We start from the raw sequence: 19,761 nt of genomic DNA on the forward strand, positions 1-19,761 counted from the left end.
TTTTCTCCCCAAAAAGTATTTAAGTCACAAACATTCATCAGCATTCTGTCCACTGCCTGGGAGGGGAGGGAGGTGCTCAGCACCAAAGGTATAATCAAGTGCTCAGATAGGCTTAGCTGTTTTAACCCCAGACATCTGTAATAAAAGCAATCACAGCCACCAAACTACTAAGAGGAGCACTAATGAGATTATCTGTCAACACAAACAAAAGGATAAATACAAGCAACGCTATCAGTCCCTGGAACCTAATTCTTGTGTGCTTAATCTGAGACTATGGCAGGGGGATTAAAGAACCTGAGGATCTAATAAAAAGTTATTGATTGTAAAGTTCTTGTTTTAAATGAAGTACTTGTGTATGGTTTAAGCTAACCAGTGTATGCAGTAGATGTTGGCAGCAGGGGACTGATGCTGAGGATGCCACACCATGGGCAGTGCTGACTCTGCAGGGCAGCAGAACTGCCACCGACCCACAACACACCTGAAGCCAAACACATGGCTGCATTCAAACCCCCCATTAATTTTGCCAGCTTTCTTTGTGTGAGCAAAGCCAAAGCAAAACCCTTTTCTAAAGAGCACCAGGAAGCCAGGGAAGCCCTGAAACGCTGCGATCCGCGCAGTCGCAGTCAAAGAAAAGCGACCCAAGATGTCTGTGTGTGCTAGCAGATGCTCACACACCCCTCTTGCTGCTGCAAGCAGCCCAGGGCTGGCAGCATGGCTTTATTCTTCCCACTCTTGCTGCAAACCTTGCCAGCTGCCCTCTTACCTCTCATGTGCTCAGTACAGCTGCCACAGCTCAATCCAGATGAAAGGTTTGAAGCATGACACAGAAGCATCTCCTGCACTCCACTTCCAGTCTAATTAGCAGATTCACCTGAGTGCACGAGGGAGGAGAGGGGGGCCCGGGTGCGTGGCAGATCCCAAGCTAATTTGATGGGACTCAATTTCTTATCCTATTAAAAGTTCAGCATTTGGGTGCTGGCGGAGCATGCCGACCCCATGTCTCCAACTGATTGCTCCTCAGAGCTTATTTCTTAGGTGTGGCTCCCACATATGCTGTGATCAGGAAAATGTATATATATTTTTTCTTATCAGGACGGGGTCAGACTCTGGTTGCACAGAAGGCCCCAGCAATGCCTACAGAACTGATGGCACAGCCATTGGGAAGGCTGGTTCTGATACAGGTACCAGCCTATGTCTCATACTGTGGAATTACTTCCATACCCTAGTTCTGCCCCAGCATGGCAGAAACCTCACTGCTACCCAACACAGAAGGATCTGGGATTCCCTTCCACCTTTTTAGGAAGCTGTTCCCTCCCCACCGTTTTACCAAAATCTGGAACCCACCCCAGCCTCTCCCCCCAGGACAGAGGATGCCTAAAGAGGCAGCTCTGCAGCCCTACGCAGTAGAACCTGTGTGCATAGCCGAGGCATTCTGCAAGCAGTCTTGCTAACCACCTAATGCTCACTTAATGGAAGTATTCACAGAAAAACACCACAAGAATTTTCAAATAGAAACAATTAGCATTCACCGTAATTTGCTTCTGCTTCCCCCTATTTCTAAAGCTGTGTGCTCTGCTCTAATATTAACCCCTGCTTGTTCATGAAAGCCCAGTGCAGGGGAGTTAGCCACACAACTCCCATTAAACATCACAGGAGCAATTAAATTCAATGGTGAAAAGATTATATTATGAGCCATGAAACTTGGGGATAGCATCCTTTGTTTTGTAAGTGTCCAGCATATCAGCAAAATGAGCACCTTTCATCACACCAAAGCTATTTTCGCCAACTCTCTATTTTCCAATCCATTCTCCCATGCATCCACAAACCTCAGCAAGGGACTAGCGCTCAGATCTGTAAGGAAAGCATTCACCAAATCATTCCCCTCATCTAAGGGGCTCCAAGCCTGCTGCAGGCTGAGCCTGAAGAAGCTGAGCTGCTCAAGAGGCCAGAAGGAGCCCAGCCTGGGCTGGGGAGCTTTCACCAGTCCCGAAATGTTGAGGCACACTCATTTCAAAGTGCAGCTATCTAATGGATGATTGCACCTTAGAAATACTTTTGCACTGGGAAGTCTGGGTTTTCCAAAAATGAGACAGCATGTCCTGCCTTTGAGATCGTGTAAAACAGCAGAGCATGAATCTCTCACTGTGCAGAGTGCCTTGTGGTCACACGGCTGCTTGTGGCCAGGGCAGGCGCTGCTCACCATGCTCACCATCGTCTCAGAGCAAGGCGAGTGGCTGAGGACAGGAAGCACAGAGCAATTCCCACAGAACAAGGCTGTGTTTGCAAAGGTGCCCAGGAGACTTACGGCTCAATCAACACGAGATGTGCATACTCTATGAGGCAAAGAAGAAAGGGAACAGCTTCTTATTAAAACACAGCATCTTTTTGCTGTCTAGCACTGAGCCCCACAAGACAGAAGGTTTTTTCCTTCCTTTACTAAAACCCTAAAGAATACCGTGAAAAAACAGTCCAAGTTTAAAGACTCCACATCTGACGGCGTCTAAGCAGAGACCACTTGTGTAAAGAAGTGCAGTCCCCTGTGTACATGCTCTGCTGCTCAGTCTTTAGGAGATCACAGGACCCCTGCCTCTTCCAGTGCAGGTTTGATGGAAGCAGGCAGCGATGCAAAACAAGTGGGAGAAGCCTTGTCAGCCCCAGTGCAGGGCTTTGCTGGCAGCGTTGGCAGGGCAGGCAGGAATCGATCCTCATATTGCTGCAACATCTGAGTTCTGTAAACAAGATGGCTGATGTGCAGCAATAGGTTGAAAACTGAGGAGGACCACTCAGAACCTCGTCTGGATCACTCCTGACAAGCTCAGCTCTTGGCTATGTGCATCCAGCCACCTACCAAATACTGTCCCAACAGAAGGGACACACAAGCTACAAAGCAGTGGGTTTTTACATCATCACGATGCAAACTACACAGCTGAAGGATTTCTGGAGATGCTCTTTACAAAGCATATTATCTCAGTGTGGTTGTTGAAGGGCTTTTTGGGAAAGGTTTCTGGTTGTTTCAAGTATACAGAAGCCCAGACAGCATTACATTACTAAATTACTGGCACGTGTCGGGGTTTGGTAAGATGCCCAACCGACCCAAGGGTGTTTGTCCAGCAGATGTTGCAGTGGGACCAGGGAAATGCAGCAGGTTCAAGCTGGTGATGAGAGAACTCCAGGGCAAAGAGCTGTTGAGTGAAAGATCCCCTTTTTGCTTTTTGCTCCCCAAGATCACTTCAAAGCCTGCAGGCAAGCAGTAATTCCAGCCATCTCCAGTGATGCAACTGTGCATAAGGGAAGGGCTGTTACCACCACCTGAGCAGCAAACCAGAAGCACCTGGTAGCACAGCCACATGTGCACCCTGCTGCAAGGAGCCTGCAGAGCACGAGCACGTCTCGCATATTTTGACTCGACTCCTTCCTCCACACAAAAATAAACACATTTAAAGATGAACTATGGAAAGAGGTGAAACTGCATATTGCATCCGGCTTTGCAAACTGATTGGCGTAGGTGAAGAAAGGTGTAACTTGGATCCTGCACAGCTACTGCGGCGCCAGAAAGAGGAGGATGCTCACTGTGTCTCTGCTTTCCACAGACACAAAGCACAGCATAAAGTTTCCCTCTCACAGCTGTACCACACACTCCTTTTTTTTTCCTGTGAGCTCAATTAAAGATCTACTCAACCTGCCTACATACAAAATTCAGTAGCCTGTAGGACTTTGAAATGCTCCACAACCTGGTGTGGAACAGCCACTGGATCATTAATGTTCTGCTTCAATGTAAATGTTTAAAAACTATGCGAGAATTTAAACGTGATCAGCCTCTGCCAGCCCTGCTGCCGCGCCGCAGAGCACCGCACCCTCAGTACAAGACATGGCCACAGCCCGCCCTGCTCACAGCACAGAGCCCCACCAGGCCCAACATGGCAGTCGGGAAGATCCCAGGCAGCTAAGCACTTTGAAAACCTTTTTTCAAATAACAGTTCATCCTCGTGATGCTCCTTTAGCTTACACATGAATTGTTACCCCTTCTCCGCAGGTGAGAAGTTACAAGGGAAAGCAGAGAAAGGCCGAGCTGTGGGCTGCAGGCTGCCAGCGAGAGACTCAGAACTCACGTCTTCCTTTGCCTCTTTCTCCAAGAGCTCTGCAAGGTGATGGGAAGCCTAAAATATCTGGGGCTTGTTGGGATGGCTCTGCTCCTGGATGCCAACCAGGAGCAGCCAAGATTGCACTAATTTCATAAGAACTGATTGGAAGAGAACAACGCCGCCTTCTATAAAGGTCACAGGCTGCACAATCGCACATTTTGCATGGCAGAAAGGGATTTCTGTGACACAGTAAATAAAAGCAAGGAGTGACAACCACGTACTCAAATTTTGCTCCTACTATGTATCTCAGGAAAAAAGGAAAACCACTCCTCTCTGATCTGCGTGTTTCTGGGAAGGTGCTTTCTAAAGCAACCTTTGTATTTTCACCAGTAGTTTTTTTTTTCTTTTTAAATACATTTTGATTAAAAATAAAAATAAATCACCTGAAAGCATATTCCAGATTTCAAATACTGTATCAGTAACAATGGAAAATAAAGGTTTTGGCAAAAATATAAACTCCAAGCATTACCTTTTTGATTGGTTGAAGTCATTTACTCCAGTAACACTGTCATGCTGAGAAAACGATCTTTTGTCTATAAGCGGTACACAGCTATTAAGCATTTTAGCACATAAGTACAACATTTTTTCTTTAGTCTGCAGCTCGGCAGAGGCAGAAATATGGTGTGAGAAAAAAATCAGCACTGGAGTTCGGGTAGGGAATTCAACAACAAACATACAGCCAGCAACGAGAACAGAATGAAAAAAGCTCTTAATTAGGAGCACAAATGGACACAGCGATGGTGATGCCACCTGTACAGCACACACCTTGGGTCACCCAATAGTAAGTGCTGGTTCCTAAATACCAGACAAGAATTTGCCCAACAATTCCCATACCCGGGAACGCTGCTTAAATAATAAGTAGTAAAATACAGATTTCTTGGTTTGCAAGTCATCATTACCCAGCAAAACAACTCTCGGCTTGTTTTTTCTTTATAAAATAGTTTTCAGAAGTCAAAAACTTGAAGAACCTGAGCAAAAAGACAGTCCAAGTGGACGCCCATCCGTGGCAATGCTGAGCAGCAGAATGGGGAAGGAAGAGAGTAGGAAGGAGGAGCCAGAGACATCCCTCCCTTTACTCTTCTAAGGTGTAAAGCCTACTCCGTCATGACAGATTTTTTTAAGAAGCTATCACACATTCATAACACTAATTGATTTTCATAGAGAAGAGAGCAGATGAGGTCTCTTTGGGAACTGCCTGCTACATTTCTGCTTGAAAGGAGATCACTGCTGGTGTGCCTTAGCTCCTTCATAAAAAATTTAATTAACAATATCTCCAAGAAGGAAACCACAGTTAGGTCTCCAGCTATCGTATGACGACCGGCACTCCGACACACCACAGCAGACGGTACCTGTGAGCAGCCAGCACTGAGTGCTCTGGGGGAGCAGCAGAACAGGGTGGGATGCTGGGGAGCATGAGCTGCCCGCCCGCACCTGGCACCGACACGCTGTGCTCCTGCTTATGGACGGGATGTGTTTCTGCCTGCGATCCGGTAGCAGTGCCAGAAAGCAAATGCTCCACAAACCATGATTCCAGGCCATGAGCTTTACAAAAATTCTGTTTTGGGACAAGCAGAAGCTGTGCCATGAGCCCTCTGCTCTCAAATACACATAGTCAAAGTCACTTCTGGACTCTGCGTATGTACCCTGGACTCATGTACAGTGCAAGGAAGCACACGTTTTCCCCTGATTTTCTCAACTGCACAATAATTAACACCAATCTGCAAGACGATGGGCTGCAGATACCCTCCATGCTGTATTTTCAGCATCTGTTTTGTTATCCTTTAAGAACTTGAACCATTGCAGACACGCTACCAACTTGCTTGACTTACTGTCTATAATGTCAATACTGAGAATGTACATCATCACTGTCAGCTAGAGAAAATGAGGCAAATTTGAGGGATTATGGCTGAAGCTGGCACTGAGAGCAGAGGCTCAGGGCTCCAGAATACTTCGTTACTTCACATAACAATATATACGTATATATATATTTTTTTGCTTAGCAGTGTTGAGACTGCAACCCCAGATGACACTCTCCAGCCTTGGTACTGAATCAAACTGTAACAACCACTTTGATTCACCTCAGAGGAAGCTGTATTTCAGTCTTGGGTAAATTTATCCTTAAGAATGAGCGGCAGACTCCAGCTATGTTCAAGTATTTCTGAAAGGAAGGCCGGGGGAGGGAAAAAAACATTACAAATACACTAACTATTTACCTATCTCATCTCCAAGACAGCTGGCAGCATTATCTTCCTCTTTGGTAGTTAAAAAAAAAATCAACAAAACAAAAAACAAAAAAAACTCTAATGGGATGCAAGATCTATCTTCATACACTAAGTTAGCATAGACAGCATAGATCTATTCAGAAGGCTTTGTCAAAGTGGCAGCCTGGAAAAGCCAAGCTCCCAAGTACCCTCTGGCTCCACTGCATGGATCACGGTCACCAGGAAAGAGGCATCAGGAAAGGCCATCCCACCTCCAGCAGGACAGGGGACCATTGTATGCCAGCCATATGCACCTGCCACATGTTGAGGTGGAAAAAATCACACCGGTCCTAACATTTATGGGATATGGAAATACCTTGGGATAAAGAGCAGTCAGAAATGAACAAAATTAAGAAAAGACGACAAAAAAATCATTCAGTATTTGAAAATCAGATCAATATGTTTTTGTCAGGAAGGTAAAAAAATAAAACTAAACCATAGCTTTTAACTGCTGTGACAGATATAACGTGATATGCTCCATTATGCTCACTGCTGTACTTCCATATAAATACAAACCCTAGTGCTGGAGGTCTGTTCAAATCTGAAATACGGCACTGAGAAATCAAAGCCCCGGGATAATTTGAGATCTACTTCATGCTACATTCCAAAGCAATCACACTGCTAATAATGCACATATTTTATTGCTTATGAAAAAAAAACCAGAATGATATTATGCCTTGCAATTGTTGATCGCTGATCCCATACATGTTTGTAGGCTGGAGACACCAAGAAGTGACTTGAAACAATCAAGGAAACAAAACCCAAAACAAGCTTATTGACTGTTTTTAAGGTTTAGGGACATTTTGAAAAAACTTACTTATTGTTCAGATTTTACGCCAGTTTATACTTATAATAACAGGCTTCAATTTCATCATTCTCACTTAATCAATGTCTTGAGACTTATTTTTTTTAAACAGACGTAGACTAGAAAATACCTGTCTTTAGACTAGCCGTTAAAATGTGAGTTCTGTCTAACGAGTGACTGCAGCACCTATTCTTCTATCTTCTTATTTATTAAGCAGAGCTGTCCAACGGTAAGGAAGACATGTAAATCTAACATGAAATATTTATGTTTGGCACGACATCTCCAAGAATAAAAAATCAGAAATGGGATGGGAAGCCTCAATTTGAGAGGAAGAGTAAAGGTAGAGGTTAGGCAGAAAACACTCTCAGGCAGGTACTGCTGGCCATGAAGGGCTAAAGCAATCCCCCAGTGCACACAGAATGGTCGGAGCCCAGCCTGCAAATAACCCAACATTTGAGGGGTCCATCATTTAAATGTGTGCAAAAGTTTAGCAAAGGGAAAATAATGTCATCCCCCAAAGGCCAGCTGACCAGCGATCAGCGGTGGAATTCAGTATTTTCCCTCTGCCTTGCTCTGGGAAAAGGAAAAAGAAAAAACAACAAACCAATGAAAACTAAAAAGAAAAAAAGAAAAACCAACCATACACACAAAACAAACCAGAAAAAAGCAAAAAACCAACCACAACACTGCTGGGGGGGGAAAGAACCATATGCTTTCCTGCAATGCTAGGGGATGGAAATCCAGCGATTGAAGAGTTAAGAGACGCTCTAAAAGTAACTCACCCTGATATGCTGAGAATTTGCTGGGATCTCACCGAGAAAGGGTGCTTCTTGCACACCATATGTTCTGTAAACGCTTGTAACAACACAGAGGGGAGCCGGCAATGGAAATCCACCTTGGCTGCTGAGCTTCCCTGCTTCCTCTGAAACAACAGTGGCCGGAGACCAAAGCCATTCCCAGAGCCCTTCCAAATCCTCTGGTCCTCCCAGAGCTGCTGGGTCCCCCTGAAGCTCCTGCTGGGCTCCCCTGCCTGCCTTGGGTTGTTTTATCCTCCTCGCAGCCAAGCTGAGAGCAGACGCCCAACCTCCTGCACTTCTCTCTCTAAGTCACTGCGCCCCGAGCTCATTATTGATGAAAAACACATTGTGAATATAATCATTCAATGTTATTGGCTATAGCACATAACAGTATCTGGATGAGATTATAAAATAAAAGGCAAATTGCCTTTTTAAAATCTATTATAATTTAAGGGACTTAAAAGTTAATTTACATACATTAATGTAGGTTAATTTACGTCTGTCCCACTTTTGCCCTAAGAATTCAGGAATAATACTTATTCCAATATGAAACCTTTGTTCTCTACTGCAGCTGTGTGTGAAAATCTATAGAAAGTAGGAAAAACTCTCTGAATGTACTTATACAGATACCTTCACCAGAATAGTCGGGAAAAATCCGACGACTCTGATGGTCTTCTCTCAGTATTGCTTATTTTAAATGCTACTCACAACACTTGGAGGTAAAAAAGCATTCTTACAAACAATGAGTTTGGAAGGTGATGATGTTCCTTTGCAAACACAAGCAGCTGCCAACAACTAGCCACATATATTTTTCTCCCTCTGCGCCATAACTATGTTTATAAGGAATGCACCTTTTAATTAGAGCAAGAACTCAAAAATTGGAGGCCGTGGGTCTGCATCCCCCAAACCAGATGCACAGCAAATAAAAGCTGCCTATCTGCTGACCAGAAAGCTGATTCTTTTACTGCCTAAAACCAAAAAACCCTACACCATACCATACCCTGCTGCCTGGTCTGCCCCAGCACCCCACTGAGCTCTGCACAGCTCAGCCACAGCACCGGGTCCCCGTGCTGAAATCATTTATTGTGATTACTTACCTGAAAACGTCTTAAGTGCCAGTAATTAACTTCAGATGCAAAAATTCCATAACGCGCTTCTTGCAGAGGTATACAGAAATATGGAAAAGTGAAAGCCAGCATCCACTTGAATGTAAAAATTTTCATTGCAGGATGTTCTAAGTGCTTTTCAAGCTAAATTATCACCTGCTAACGTAGGCAATACGATACTGTTGAGGTGAAGTGGCCCAGGGGCAGGAAGAGGCTGGCCACTTACAAATGGGCTTGTCTTTTCTCCCCAAATTCAATACATTGCTATATTTAGAGTTAGTGTATCCTTCAAGATGAGTCTCTACAGCTAACATCTCACCTCACCATAAGACCGGGCACAAAACGAATTAAGAGATTACCACACATACTGAAGGTCATACAAGTATCTACTAAGACTACAAAAACATCATGCTGGAAAAGAGAAAAATTAAACCTAACAGAAAACAGAACGTGCCAGCGAAATACTGCTGCTGGAGAGCAAACCAGCACCATCAAGAACCACGGAAACTGAGGATGCCGTGCCCTGCCAAATACCCATCACCACCCATCCCACACGAGGAGAACGCCCAGTGCAAAAAGATGGGAAGTGGGGAAATCGGAGCGCTGCAGAGCAAACCGCTGGCCTCGGCCAACGTGCAGCAATCCCCAGGGAGACGAGGGAGGGCAGCCCCAGCCACGCACAGACACAAAGCTGGTGGCCGCCGAGCAGCAGCACGGAGCGTCACGGGAGATAATGCATGCACACAGCACGCACGCCTCACTCAAACTGTTTATCAGATTGTAACAGCACTGCGGCATCCAGGAGCGTGGATGTGCTGTTTTGTTCACATTTTAATGTGCCATCTTGCAGTAGATGCTTGCACAGCAGAGTAAATACAGTCTCTATATATACCCTGTGTGGGCGTCAGGGGTTATTTCTGACTGTCTTCATTACACTTCAACGCCAATTTAAATGCAAAAAAATAAAAAATAAAAAATAAAAACCTCCACAATTCTCAGAGTGATTTCAGTCTGATTTTTATAATCATTTCCAGAACCTTTTCATTCTGCAATTTCAAACCCTTATTGAAAGCTCTTGCCCTTACAAAGTTATCTTTGATGCAAGTCAAGCAAACCAGACGAGCTAACCCTTCTCCCCCTTCCACTTTGCTAATAAATGCAGACACGAATGGCTTTCGGAATAGTTAGCCTCAAGAACAGTTTAATAATAATGCTGCATCTTGCTTTATACGGAGGGAGTTAAAAGAGAAACTCAAAGGCTAAATAGGTACACATATTGTGCTTCAATTGCAATAAGTAAATAGAGTTGAACTGCAGAAACGTAGCAATAGCAGAATCTGGAAGATGTGGGTTCTGGTAACCCTCAAGCTAAAGCCCATTAGGTTTTGTTACATAGGTCCTTTGTGTATTTTTGTGCTGCTCTACCAGTTAAATTGACCTCTGCAGGTGCATGTGTTGCTTTTAGTGCTTAATGGCTACACATTTTAAACCTAACTCAGGATAGCAAGATGTGAAAGATCTGAGAAATCCCCTCTGACCTCACATAAGTTCTGCACCTTACCCATGCCAAGGGAGAGCTTGGCAGAGCCGCAACACAGCTCCATGCCCTAAGCAGCACCTGTGCAGCAGGGCTGGTGTCTGCAGCGCTGTGCGGGGCTCCACCTGCACCAAACGAGCCCCCAGCCCAGCACGCAGGCAGCCTGAAGGCTGCAGAGGTGGACGGGAGCGCTTGGTCTGAGATCTGCCTGCCAGGATCCACCCGGATTTGCTCGGCACAGCCTTGCCACAGGGAAACGCCGCGGAGGAGCTGAAGGGAAGTTTTCGCCAAGTTCTACGTATGTAGATTTTTCTGGAGCTTCTAGGAAGAAGAATTAGTCAGTCTGGCTACAGGCCATAAAGCATAATTACTTATGTGAAATATGTTTAAATATGTAACTACAATTGCTAATAGGAGAGCCTCGCACCATCCATACAAAAGGATTCCATGGACCAGCAGCTCAGACATGGCAAAAAGCTGAAAATCGTCCCCAAAGGAATAACCTTCCTTCAGAAAAGAGGCTTCAGACACGAATGTCATTATAATAGGGATAGAGTGCTGAAATTTGGTCAGGCACCAAGAAGGAAGGAGCGCAGAACAGTGAGGTTTCAGAACGCAAGGTGATCAGAGCGGACGGCTTGGGTGCCCGGCAGGAAAGGCAGAGAGCAACCTGAACACACAGCCACAGCCCGTCTCCATCCTCCAGGAGATCCAGCGGCCAGCAGAAAGCAAGTCACCAATGGCGGAGGGAGAAACCAGAGCTGGAACCCTGCAAAGCTCGGGAGACACTGCCGAGCAGTAACACACCTTCAAGACATTAAAATAAAAGAGTGGTGTATTAAGCGATGTGGTAAATGCAATTTGTCATTTAGCACTGTGAATCTATGGATTTTAATGACAGGGTCTCATTTACATTTAACAATCAGTGTACTAGAACATTTCTTGGAAACTGGGGATATTTTCTTGTCTCAGTAGGAATACATATAAAATTCTTGATTAACAATGGAGTAGAGGAGTTCTGCCCTGAAAGCTTAGGCCCTTGGTTTCTCCAGGTGGGATGACTATCGGCAGGCCAAGCTCTAACCCTGGCTGGAAAAGCTCTCCAAGATTCAGTTGTTTGTAATAATTATGTATTTAAAATCTCTTCTGCAAAAATAATATTCTAAATCGCCTTATATTCTCCTGTTCACTTATACCACACTTCTGCTTTAGGAAAAAACATTAACAACACATCTTGTTCTAAATGGTCCATTTTGGATGTGACTTTCAAATGCACTTACAGCAACTTAGGAGCATAAATCCCATTGATACTCTGTGGTATTTGTGCCCTTAATGCCTGTAGCCATTACTGAAAATCTCATTCTTTTCCAGAGCTTTGGAATTATTCCAGAGGTCATATGCAGAGAAAGAAATGGCAAGTGTCAGGTGGTATTTTATATTTTACAGCAACGCTATGCAGCTTTAGGACAGGAATCAAGAATACAGAATACAAGCATTTAAAAACATAATGGGGAGCTTAGGAAGAAGGGAAAGTCTCAAGCCAAATTTAACCAGTAAATTTGGGGATAAGGTCAATCTCTGTTGCATCCAAGCTGGCAGGAATGGGATTCTCCTTCACCATTCTCCTGGCTGACAGGGCTGGCTGCAATGAGACTGCGTTTCCCAGAAACACCTCCACGAGAAGCCCTGCACCAGCCTCTGCATGCCAGAAACATCTCTCACTTTGGCAAGGATGACCAACCAGCCCTTCGTTTCAGCTCAACTACACAGTTTAGCAAGTTTATTGGCAAGCTGCACTTAGACTTTCTTGGGTGGGGGAGGAGGAACCCCCAGTGCAAGAGGAGCAGGTGAAGGGCCTGGCAGCTATGGGAAGCCATGGGTGGCACTATAGGAGCGTGTGAGCATTTCTGCTGGAACACTGAGCTCTGTGCCTCGCACTGCCCGCACTGCACCATCCCTACAGCTCTGGGCCACGGGCTTCCTTCACCCTGTTCTACTTTCTGCAGAAAGGGATCTGAAGAGTCATTACAGGGCGTTATATGCAATGGAGCCACAGCCCCCTCTTCAACAGATACCATGGCTAAAACGGATGAGCATTTAGCACTGCTATGGAGTCATGCAGACATGATGTTCCTTGATTAAATTTTTACAGATCACAAAAAGAATTTTTATAAAGCAAAGTGCACAAGAGATCGTTGATAGCAGACTTGGAAGTAGTGTTGTTATCATCATGAATAGAGAAAAGCAGACTACAAAGTTTCCAGAAAACACCAAGTAAAACTCACACTCCCAACATCTGCTAATAAACTGCTTACAATCAAGCCTTTTACAAAGCTTTATCGCTTTTATTCCCTCCTCCCCCCTTTCACACCACCAGTTTTGGCCAATTTAATTCCTTGAACAGTTGTGCACATTTACTGGTCTGACTGAGTATTTGCTGAAGCTAACAATGAGCACCAGGTAGTTGCATAACAAGAGCAGGGCTGTAATGCACATTATGGAATGCACGCATGGCTACGTTCTGCAGCATGCACAGCAGGCGGGGACGCTGCCCTACAGGGCTGGGAACAACTTCCCCAACTCCCAGCCTGTAAAGCCACGTCCAGCACCTTGCCCAGCTCCTGCTCTGCAAGGATACAGTTTCATCAGTTTGATGGCAGTTATGCACATACAGCCTGTTCCTGTGACCCACAGCTACACTGCACTGCTTGCTGCAGCTGGAGGGCAGTGCTGGAGCAGCCACCCCTCACCAAAATACCAGCTGCCTACAGGGAAGATAACTGACCTCTGCTCCCTGCTTTGAGCTAGAAAAACAATCATCATGTCTCCATGATGTCTCATACCCTGCAAACCCAGTATCTTTCCATGAGAGACCTGTGAGCAAACCAGCTCTTGGAGCACTGCCAATGAAGTGACAGGGCTCAGGCAGGGTCCCTGGGCTTTGCAGTCCCACCAGGTTTGTTTTGGCTTCCCAACGTGCACAGGTTAATAAAACTTGGCAGTAAGAGCTCATCTCCACAATCATTAACCGAAGTAGATGGAAATCAGACTAAGGATAAAAGTGGAGGCTCTCAGGAAGCCACCGCGACTTCCACGCACAGACACAGCAGCAGCAAGGCAGGTGCCGTGGGGAAGAATATGCTTTGCACGTTGGCATTTCCTACTCTCATGGAGCCTGCCAGCAATCCAAGAGCAGCTTCCACCCCGGCCAGTCACTGAATTCATGACCTCTTTCCACCCGTTTGGATACCAGCATGTGGGTGTCCTGTGCTAACAGCCCACTATGGGGCTGAACGTCCTCAGTGGAGATGAACCATGGATTTTGTGCAATAACACAGATCAGGGCTGAGTACTGTTTCAAAAGAAGGTTTTGGCGTGCAGCACAGCTTTCCATCATTCAAGCCATCACTGTAAGAGCACCATACCCAAACACACAAGAGAGGTGCATTTCCAAGGTGCACTCATCCTGGGCTTTCTTTTTACAACTATATCTTTGCTTTACAGTCATAGGAATGATTTGAAATTGAACATCAAAACACTGCATTACAAAGCACCAGTTCTGCTAACTTACAATGGATTAACAATGTAGACATTCACCTTATTCCTTTCAAATTACAGAATATAAGAGTTCAAATGAGTGTTAAAACATAAAATAGACTTATTCTCTGCCTTCCTCCCCAGAACAACCAGATGTTGCACCTTGTTCTTATAACACAGAGGCAATCCACACAGCTTTAACACTGCTAAAGACCACTTCCAACCCAGTTATTCTGGCTCCATCAACCTCATGCTTCACTTGTGGCGCTGACCCAGACCCACAAGGCTTCCCATCAAATTCTGTGGGAACCAGGCTCCCACAGACACTCAGATTCACAGCTCCTGAGGGCACCTTCTGCAAAGTGCTGGTCTTAAGGGTATTTACTGCTAATGATGCCATAACCTGAACAATATTAACTCAGCATTTCTTCGTTCTGATTCTGCAGTAACATTTACCTGACATCAGTTTTGAGGACTACAAGTTTCTGGAGAAGGGAAATGCATTTCCCAATTCATGTTGAGCTCCCGGCCCGCAGCAGGCAGAGGTACTGCTGCTGACCTGTCCACATTCCTTCAGCCCACCCACCTGACTATTCAAGGTTCTTCCCACCATCTTACCCTTACATCTTACTTTGTAATGCTATTCTATCTATAAGCACCACCCTGTATGTTTTTATCTGAACCTCTTTTCCATTAAATTGTCTCTACACCATAATAAAGTCTTCTTGTTTAATATTATACCAGTTATCCTCACCTTGTGAAGGGAAACAGAAAGATTTAAATGGAACAACCTCATTTTCCATTCCACTCCAATAAGAAGTCTGTTTTCTATTCTTGCAAAATACAAGCTAATACTGGATAGTCCTGGAGACCTAAGGATATCATGCTCTCTAGGTAAACATGGAAAAAATATAAAGATGTATCTCCAGGATTTTGAAAAGACAGCAAGAATTGGACATGAGATTTTGTTAGCCTCCAATGAAAGTCCTGGATATGATTGTTAGCAACACACAAAAATAGTGGAAGATGAGAATCAACGGTTTCTTTTATCCTACTGCTTGTGTCCACACAACAAATCGCCAGCTAACCTCCAAACAGCTTCTCTTTCCTGCACACACTGCAGGAAAAACAACGTGTGGTACTGAGCCCCTGCACCCCAAGGCCTTTTTTAAATGAAAGGAATTACACTTTTTTTCACATTTAAAAGTTTCTGCCTCACTTGGCTGGATGGATAGCCTATTCAGGAATTTTAAGTTGCCTGACAGTCCTTGACAATATGGTTGCTTTTCACACACCATTGTGTCATAATGCAACAGATCTCGCTTGAAACATCTTCCTCTATGCACTGAGACATGTGTAGTCCAATAGAGAAAATCTGATACAATAAATACATAAATACTATGCCCAGAGAACAACTATCTTATGACTTGGAAACCATACTCCCTACGATAGACTCAAGGAGACAACCTGATCTTAGTTTCTGGTAGAGGAAGTTGCAAGGAATGACACATGATTAGATTGGCAGCATGTAGATACGTGACCACAGACAGAAGGGTGAGAGCTGGCAGCCACAGTCCCCATGTTTCAGAGTCAAAATGCAGTTAATAAAACACTGAGATTCTAACTGAGAGTTAATATTCCACCTCGAATGACTGCGGATGAAGTCCTGAATGCACACCCTCATCACCCAACAGTCAGAAAATAAGCAGAAGATCCTAACATTTCTTACTGAAATGTTACAGCACTTGAGTTTTTTTAACGCTTGTGTTTGTGTGCTTGCTGTTTTGAATTCACATGGAGATTTGCTCCAAGCAGAGAGCTGCCCCTCTCTTTCTGTGCTAGCATTTCTGCCAGTCTGCATTGTAATTCCCCCTCCCATTTACACACCGTGCTCACGAGCTCTCCCATTCTCCTCCTCCCTCCTACGCGGACACTTCTCCTTGCACAGTGGGACACGTGAGTCAGCCCAGCCATTTGGCCTCTTCCCATCAGGGAACATCACCAGCGCCCAGAGGACACACGAGGATATATTTTTAATTCCAGACTATCACTCCTCCGGCAGCGCTTTCCTCCGCAGATGGACAGGTGCCCACACCTTGGAGCTTGATCTGACATACATAAGGCTGCCAATGCCAATTCCACGTACCGTCCGCAGATGCTCACAGCCTACCAGCACACGTTCTGCTCCTGGGAGAGAAAACCCATGTTTTCAATACGACGCAGCCTCTCCTCTGCAGGACACAGCTCTTTGCATATATCTGCTAACAACAGCTCGGTATTTCTCCACCCCCTCCCAACGTTCCTCATTTTTGACGAACTCACCAGCATTTGTTCTGGGATCTAATTAAGGTTCCTTATCACCATGGCAAGAGGGGGGCAAGGGCTAACAAAACAGCATTAATGAACTGATTGTTTTCACTGGGCACATACACTGTTATAATCCCTAAGAACGGTATATATCTACATTTGGAAAAAAATAATCAGATGAAGACTGTGTTGTTTACATTTTTACAAGAGCTTAACTAGAAGCCCATTTAAAACTGGCATAATCCAACAGCAACCAAGAACTTATTTTAAAGGGAGATTTATGCTGGTTAGGACAGACAACTTTATCTTGTTTTCTCCTCCACACACATGCGTGTGTCTACCATCTGACCCTCCTTTGAAGAGATGAGCTTCCCTTAGACTTTGTTAGTTATATGCAGTTTTAACTGATAATTCTGAACTTCTTCCCACCTTTCTGGGTTATTAAATCTATTAGCATCCCAGGATAACATTATGTAAGTACTGCTCATCTCCATTATGTAGCAGATATTAGAAGAGAGCTGTTAGAACCAAGTTTGCCTTGTTTCCATCTCATCCTCTATATGAACTCAGACACCAGAAGCAAAATTGCCTGCATGGGACACTGCCTTCGAAACTGGAGACAGAGACGAGAAGGAGGAGAGACCAGAAGAACAAGTCCACAAGGGAGGATAATATACTTCTTTCAGGTGAGCTTAAGGGAGAAGATACAGTGTCTTCCTTCCTGTAAGCATTAATTCTACGTTCCCCTCTGGATTCGTCTCCTTGTTCTTTCCCCTCGTTTTCAATCCAACTTCCAGTCGCATCTGAGGATTTGGATACCACCTACAATCAACCCAGACCAACCCTTGGAAGGATCCCCTCCAAAAAATGTCTACTTCAAGTGCTACAGAAACTGTTCCTCATATCTCTGGTCCATGTGAGTTTAGTTTCAACTGGCTCCCCAGATGACTTTTAAGAAACTGCAAAAATGGGTCCTTTTTTTTTTTTTGAATATATACAGGAAATCAGTTCTGGCCAGCAATAAAGCTCAGGAAGATCTCTCTACCTTTTAGTGGAACAGAAAGCTTTGGAAGAATAGCAAGAACCTTTTAATTAAGTGTGACAGTTCCTCTGTTTCATTTTGCAGCTCACAAAACTTCAAAAATTGCCTTATTTTTCAGCACTTAAGAAGATGCAATGCAAAATGTGCAGGGTCTGCTTTATTTGAGAGCCCAACAGTTGGCTGGTCCAAAAGGCTTCAGCTGAAGCTGCGCTGGGGCCACACAGAAGGAGCCTGCTGCCAGCACGGTCGCAGTAACACTTTGCATATGAAATGCAAACTTGCTTATGTTCACTGCTTCAAACACGGGTCCAGACCCACCTTCTGTCCTGCTTGTTTGTCAAACACTGTCCTGCACAGCTCAGCCTAACCTCTAGCCAACCAATCACCTCCTGGTGGAAATGGGCTCTTCTGCTGCACACTCAGCTGAGCATTGAATGCTGCAAATAACGCTCGTCACGGGTTGTTTGTTCGCTCGTCCTCTCTGCAGGAGCAAAGCATCTGCAACGGCTGTGATGGCTTTTAATAAATGCATGTTTGCTCTCAGCATGGCACTAGACCACAATGTACGACCGATACAAACAAATGCAATTCTACACGTCGATGTGTGTTTGCGTGAGATGGCAGAGAAGCAGCCCTCGCACCACACCAGAATTAGTTGGGTAGTTGTCTGCATAACCCAGGACTTTGCGACCCAGCGTGTGGCACTGCTGCTATGCGGCCAACAGGACCAGAATACCAACATGAGGTGACTGCTGAGCACATGAGATGGGTGCGTGGCAACAGCAGGGATGGCCATGATATTCAGAAGAAGGCTATTCATCTCCAAACACTGATTTCAGAATCAAGTTCCCTGCAAACTGAAACCTACTTGACGTTGACAAACACCACGTAATTATAACTTGGGCCTCCTGGCTTTATCTAGCCAATGAAATTCAAACTCCAGGAGTCCTGTGCTTACTGCAGACACATTCAGAAAACAACGTGCTGTATTATGAATGCAATAAACAGACCAGTGATGAGCACTGCTCGTCCCTGACAACTGACTGTGCTGATGAATAACACTTCAGATGGATTAGATCGCCCACTAACTACAACCACCATCATCCTATGTCCAGAAGCCATGTGCTTCTCCGATTAATTGCTCAAAACTAATTGCCAGATATAATTTTGAGCCGGCAGTGTCTTCGTGCCTTCCTCCTCCCTGATCCATTCCCTTCACAGGCAGCCCTGTGCCCAGCAGCCTTCCCCATTCCTCGCGCTCAGGTATGACGTCCCAGACCTGACCTCCCCATGCAGCTTTGGAGCAGATCTCTTCCAGGCAGCTGACATTTAAATAACTTCTGTATTGACTTTCCTCTGCCGCATCTCGAGCCCTTCTTGTTTTCCTTATGTCCATATTCCAATTCAGCTCTGTGCAGCTATGGCAGAGGATATCAGAGCCTGACTGGTAATCAATGAACATTTCCATGCTGCATCTCCTCGGACGCACAGCACAGGAGATTCTGCACTCTTCATGCACACATTTGCTGTTTTGGATAAACTTAGAGAAGCAGGAGAAGGTTCTTCCCACCCAAACCTGCAGCACGTTTCAGACACTGCTAAGCCTGTGAACTTTCCTTTAACTCGCATTAAACCGATACAACTTTTAATTAAAAAAGTAATTTTGAAAAATTGCTTGTGCGGTGCATAAGGTGATGTTCAGACAGCATCACTGATCCCCAGAGTTCTGCAGCCTTGAGTTTAATAAACTGAATTTTCAAAAGTAAACACAGCTTGCATCAGCACGAGCCTTCTGCTTTGGACCCAGATTCTTTACCTACGCAGCATTGGCCCTCAGAGCCAGACCCAGCCCCACATCCCTGCTGCACCTCTGGCCAATGGGACAACACCACCCAAACAAAAACCCAACTGGAACATCCTCCTCCGGGCAGAAGCCAATCCAAAATACCCTCAGGTTTCCCTCCATACAGCTTTTGTAACCGTTCACCTGTTCTGCTCGCAAGGCTTGTTAAATAACTCGATTCACTCCTCCGCCATGCCAGCAGGGCTCTGTTTCTCCCTGGGCTGGCTGGCTCCTTGACACGGCCCCAAGAGGTGGGCCATGGAGCAGCAGCACTGCGCTGACCCCAAACACCAGGAGCTTGCTTATTAATTCAATGTCATTAAATATAAATACAGCGTTTACCACTTTTCACTTTCACCCATGCTTATTTGCATTTCTTTTTTT

The sequence above is a fragment of the Meleagris gallopavo genome, chromosome 9 (assembly GCF_000146605.3).
Source record: "Meleagris gallopavo isolate NT-WF06-2002-E0010 breed Aviagen turkey brand Nicholas breeding stock chromosome 9, Turkey_5.1, whole genome shotgun sequence".
NCBI lineage: Eukaryota > Metazoa > Chordata > Aves > Galliformes > Phasianidae > Meleagris > Meleagris gallopavo.